The following is a 5,039-nucleotide window of genomic DNA, read 5'->3' on the forward strand; positions in this document are numbered from 1 at the left end:
CAGGCCACTGCAGCCTTACTTTCCCAGTTGGTTCGGGACATATATATCTGTAGTACACAGGCAGTTGCCAGTGTGAGATGTTCATTCCTGTCTGAACTGACATGCAGAAAATTTCAGGGGTAAAACTAAGTAACATACCCAAACATCTTTTTTTTAAATTTTTTTTACTATTTCTTTTTTATTATAATTAGTAAAAGGGTTACATGATATTTGCCAGATAGAAGGTGCATTAATTCACATACATTGATACCCTTTCACATGTCTTGGTACCCATTTCCCTCTCCCCCCACCCCCCCAAACAAATCTTTTTTATATAACTACACCAGGATTTTAATAAGAAAATCTGTCATATTTCTGAAAATGTAGAATGGAAACTAGGTTTAAAAAATTCCTGAAAGTTGAGATGGTTATAGTTAATATGGTTACTTAGTTGTAATTTCATTCAAATTGAAGTGCGTGTGTGATGTGATTCTAAAGCAGTGTGATTTTTTTTGTGCTTGTGTTCTACCGCCACCTGGTGGTAATTGTATGTAATGACATCGGGCCTGTTGGGATTGTTGTTAGTTTGTATTTCTGGAGCAGTCCACTAGCCTATGGCTGTCATGGACAAGGCCACCTTCTGTCAGGTTTCCACCACTGATGGTGCACGGGGCATTTTATATAGCTTTTGCTAACCAAAGGAAGACAATCCACATCTTCTGAAATTATATGTGAACATATTCATCTTAATGATCACTAGGCTATACTACATTTTCTTTCCTTCCCTGTAATTTTTTCCAGACAACTTGGAATTATGCTGAATATATATTAACTCTAAATATTTAATTTATACAATATTTAATTTATAGTTGAGATGAGACATGTTCATTCTTTTCCTTTTATTTTCTTTTAAAAGAAACAACAGTGCAATATCCTTCTTTCTGGTGGATGAGTAGAGTTGCATTGTGTATACATATACACCACATTTTCTTGATCTATTCATCCACTGAGGGAGAATCTAGATTGATTCCATATCTTAGCAATGGGAAATAATGCTGCAATACACCTGGTTGTGCTCTATTGGATAAATGCCCAGGTGAGGAATTCCTGGGTCATAGGGGATCTCTATTGTACCGTTCCAAAGAAAATGGAAAGATTAGGAAAAAATTGTACTAAATGGGGCTGGCCATTTGGCCTAGTGGTAGAGTGCTTGCCTAGCATGCATGAAGGCGTGGGTTCAATTCCTCAGTATCACATACATAGAAAAGAGCCAGAAGTGGTGCTGTGGCTCGAGTGGTAGAGTTCTAGCTTTGAGAAAGCCCAAGGACAGTGCTCAGGCACTGAGCTCAATCCCAGTACTGGAAAAAAATTATACTAAATGAAGTAAGCCAGACACACTTATTTGTGCTGGCTAGAATGGAAGTAAGCCAGACACACTCATTTGTGGTAGCTAGAACGTGCCTATAAACCTACAAGTAAATATGCTGGGTGGTTTTCAAAAAAATACATTGGGACATGATAAAATACCTAGGATTCTATGCAGTCATACAGTAAGGATATTCTTTGAAGAAGAACACAAAGCAACTCCAGGAAATGTAAGCAAGAGGTTTTTTTGCTTGTTGCCATTTTTTCTTTTTGTCTGTTTGTTCCTTTATCTGTCTTTGAAGTGTAAGAGCAGACACAGAAATGCAAGGACAAACAGTGAACAAATGCCACAGTGATACTCATTACACATTATGTTGAACATGAGCTATACATCTTGTGGGTGGGAATGGGAGGAAGAAACTGGGAAAGATTGGGAGAGGAAGTGAGGTTGCTCAGAAACAAATGTACAAGCTGGGTGTGGTGGCTCACACCTGTAATCCTAACTACTCTGGAGGCTGAGATCTGAGGATCAAGGTTCAAAGCCAGCCCGGGCACAAAAGGACCTGAGACTCTTATCTCCATTTAAGCTCTAGAAAATGAGAAGTGGGGCTTGGCTCAATGGTTGGGTGATAGCCTTGAGCTGAAGAGCTCAGGGACAAGCTCAGGCCCTGTTCAAGCCCCATGACCCACAAAACAAAACTAAACCAAAAAAAAATCCCCAACTCTTTATCTGACTTAGATAACTTTAACACCTTTATAATAGCAATAAAAATGCATGAAAAAGAAAAAAAGAAACAAAGGTGCTGAACTAGTGTTTGGATGAGTCTCTCCTAAGTCTTACAAGAGCTAGGAGAGTCTGCTGCCAACTGCACAGCCTTTTTCACTACCTTTCTCCTCAGCAAGGATTAAACTTAACAGGAAGAAACAAAATATCCTCTGCTTTATCTCTGTGGTGAAAATTCTAAAGTTTCAGGATAAAACCCCAATTTCTTTCACAGTTATGAGCCTTGCATGTCTTGCTTATGTCTGTCTCATACATTTCCACTTCATTCCTTGCTCTGTGCTAGGTACCATCACCACAGCCTGCTATTCCCTGATCATTCTCCTTTTTTTATTTTTCCTTTTTTTTCCATTACCAGAGCCTTACACCCTTGCTCTACTTTTTTAAATTGATGTCTGGTGTTCTACCACTTGAGCAATACCTCTAGGAGAGCCTGGGCAGGAAAGTATGTGAGACCTGAAAACTAGAAGTGGCTCTGTGGCTTAAAAATGTAGAGTAGTAGCCTTGAGCTCTTCAACTCAAGGACAGTGCCTAGGCCCAGAGTTCAAGCCCCAGAACTGACAGGAAAAAAATGATGTTACTGATAGACTTATATTGATTACATTTTTAAAAACGAAATAATATGTAGCTATGTCTGGGAGTGTGACCTAGTGGTAGAGTTCTTGCCTAGTATGCAGCAAGTCCTGGGTTCGATACCTTAGTAACACATACATAGAAAAAAAGCCAGAAGTGGTGCCGAGGCTCCAGTAGAGTGCTAGCCTTGAGAAAGCTCAAGGACAGTACTCAGGCCCTGGCTACACACCCCAGGACTTACAATAAGGAGAAGGAGGAGGAGGAGGAGAATAAAAAGAAAAAGAAGAACAGAAAGAAGCAGAAGCAGAAGAAGCAGAAGAAGCAGAAGAAGCAGAAGCAGAAGCAGAAGCAGAAGCAGAAGCAGAAGCAGAAGAAGAAGAAGAAGAAGAAGAAGAAGAAGAAGAAGAAGAAGAAGAAGAAAGAAGAAGAAGAAGAAGAGGAGGAGGAGGAGGAGGAGGAGGAGGAGGAAGAAGAAGAAGAAGAAGAAGAAGAAGAAGAAGAAGAAGAAGAAGAGAAAGAAAAGGAAATAGAAGAAGAAAAAGAGGAGGAGAATGGGAGGAGGAAGAAGAAGAACAAGAAGAAAAACAAGAAGAACAAGAAGAAGAACAAGGAGAGGAGGAGGAGGAAGAAGAACAAGAAGAAAAACAAGAAGAACAAGAAGAAGAACAAGGAGAGGAGGAGGAGGAGGAGGAGGAGGAGGAGGAGGAGGAGGAGGAGGAGGAACAAGAACAAGAAGAACAAGAACATGAACAAGAAGAACAAGAACTAGAAGAAACTAGTGTATTATTTACAAAACAAACACCACAACTTCTCTGTACAGTTATGATGTGGCTAATTTGAATGTTTAAATATAATCCAGCTCCTCATTCCCTCCTGGGCCTGGACTGCAGCCGGAAACACCTTGTTTGTTTATAACGGTACTAGTGTTAAAACCCAGGGCCTCCAACCACTGAGCTGCAGGCCCCGCTTTTGTGTGCTCACCCTCACACACTCCTAGCCTGGGCTCTCTCCTCTATCTGTGTCACTCAAGGCTAGCTCACTACCGCTGGACCTCAGGGCCACTTTCGCCTTTCTCTTTCTGTTGGTTAATTGGAGAGAAATGTCTCCCAGTCTGGCTTTGAAACCTGATCCTCAATTCCCAGCCTCCTGAGTAGCCAGGATTACCCAGGCGCAGCCTGGGAGTCGGGCAAGCTCTCAGGTTTTCGTTCCCTAATTTTTTTCTGTGTCCTCATGATTAACCATTATCATAAATGTTTTCATGAATGACCTTACTGTCCCTCAACTGGAGAGGGTGGGCGGCGCAGTGAGTCTTCGAGTCTGACGCCTCTGGGCCGCACCTGCTACTCAGACCACACCCGAGAAAACATTTTTCTGTCACCAGAACCGGTTCCAACTGAAAATGGGCTTCCAGGGGGCCTGGGGACCGTCATCTCACCCCGCGCCTGTAGCCTCCACCGCAGTGTGGCAGGCCAGAGTGCAGAATGGTAAGGTCCGCTGGCACACACCTACACCGAGCCCTGCAGCAATGTTCCTTCCAGCCGTAGAAAAGCATTCTGGGAAGGGGGCATGCCTTTCCTCCTTTCAGTGGCAGGGATGGTGCTGTGCATGTCTGGAGCAGTGTGTTCCCTCAGGCCTTCCACACCTGGGCTCTGGACGGATAGTGCCCCTGCCTGGCGCCCAGCTTTGCAAACTGGGGCCTAAGACAGACATTTTCCCTCGAGAAAGTCCCAGAGGGCCGGAGGCAGCCTAGGCCTGCTGCCTGCAGCCTATTCTCGCTGGCGTACGATGGCAGACGGCCTGGAGGACCAGTGTGGATGCTTCCCTCCCGCAGTACCCGCTGGGCCCAAACCGTGCCTCACGAGGTTCAGCTGAGGATGTCGGTCATTACTCCTGCTTCCTGGGCCTGCACGTGATGGAGAGTGAGTGTGTGCACACCACCATCTTGGCAGGCCAGTCTTCATGCCCGCGTGGCTGCAGCCCATGCCACAGGCAGCTTTTCTGGTAGCCTTTGTGTTGCCCGTTCACTTTCACAAACTAGTGAATGCGGTGTGAAAAAAGGCACAAATAAATGCTTTGCAGCCTTTTCCTGCCCTCAAATTCTTGGTATCTTTGGTGGTGGAGCTGCACAAGCAACAGTGCCCGCTTTTATGTTCATCTGCATATATAAGTGGTCTCTGAGATGGCCCGTGTTTGGTATGTGGTTCCCTTAACCAGTTTGAACTAAATTTTCTCCAGGTGAAAGATGAATGCTCGAGAAAAGTTGTCTTGGTTGAAAACCATGTGGCACTTCAAGTAAGGTGATAAGGGAGTTGCACTAGGGGGGGAGCAATTTTTCAACATT

The 5,039-nt window shown here is 43.9% G+C and overlaps 1 non-coding gene across 1 annotated transcript; it reads left to right on the top strand.

Moving 5' to 3' along the window:
• The first annotated feature begins 4,701 nt into the window (after nucleotides 1-4,701).
• LOC150039576 (small nucleolar RNA SNORA13) lies at nucleotides 4,702-4,836 on the top strand. Its single transcript, XR_016534326.1, has one exon. It is a non-coding gene; the product is annotated as a small nucleolar RNA SNORA13 (small nucleolar RNA).
• The last annotated feature ends 203 nt before the right edge of the window (nucleotides 4,837-5,039 follow it).

The sequence above is a fragment of the Megascapheus bottae genome, unplaced genomic scaffold, assembly GCF_031878675.1.
Source record: "Megascapheus bottae isolate mThoBot1 unplaced genomic scaffold, mThoBot2.hap1 HAP1_SCAFFOLD_152, whole genome shotgun sequence".
In the NCBI taxonomy this organism is placed as follows: domain Eukaryota; kingdom Metazoa; phylum Chordata; class Mammalia; order Rodentia; family Geomyidae; genus Megascapheus; species Megascapheus bottae.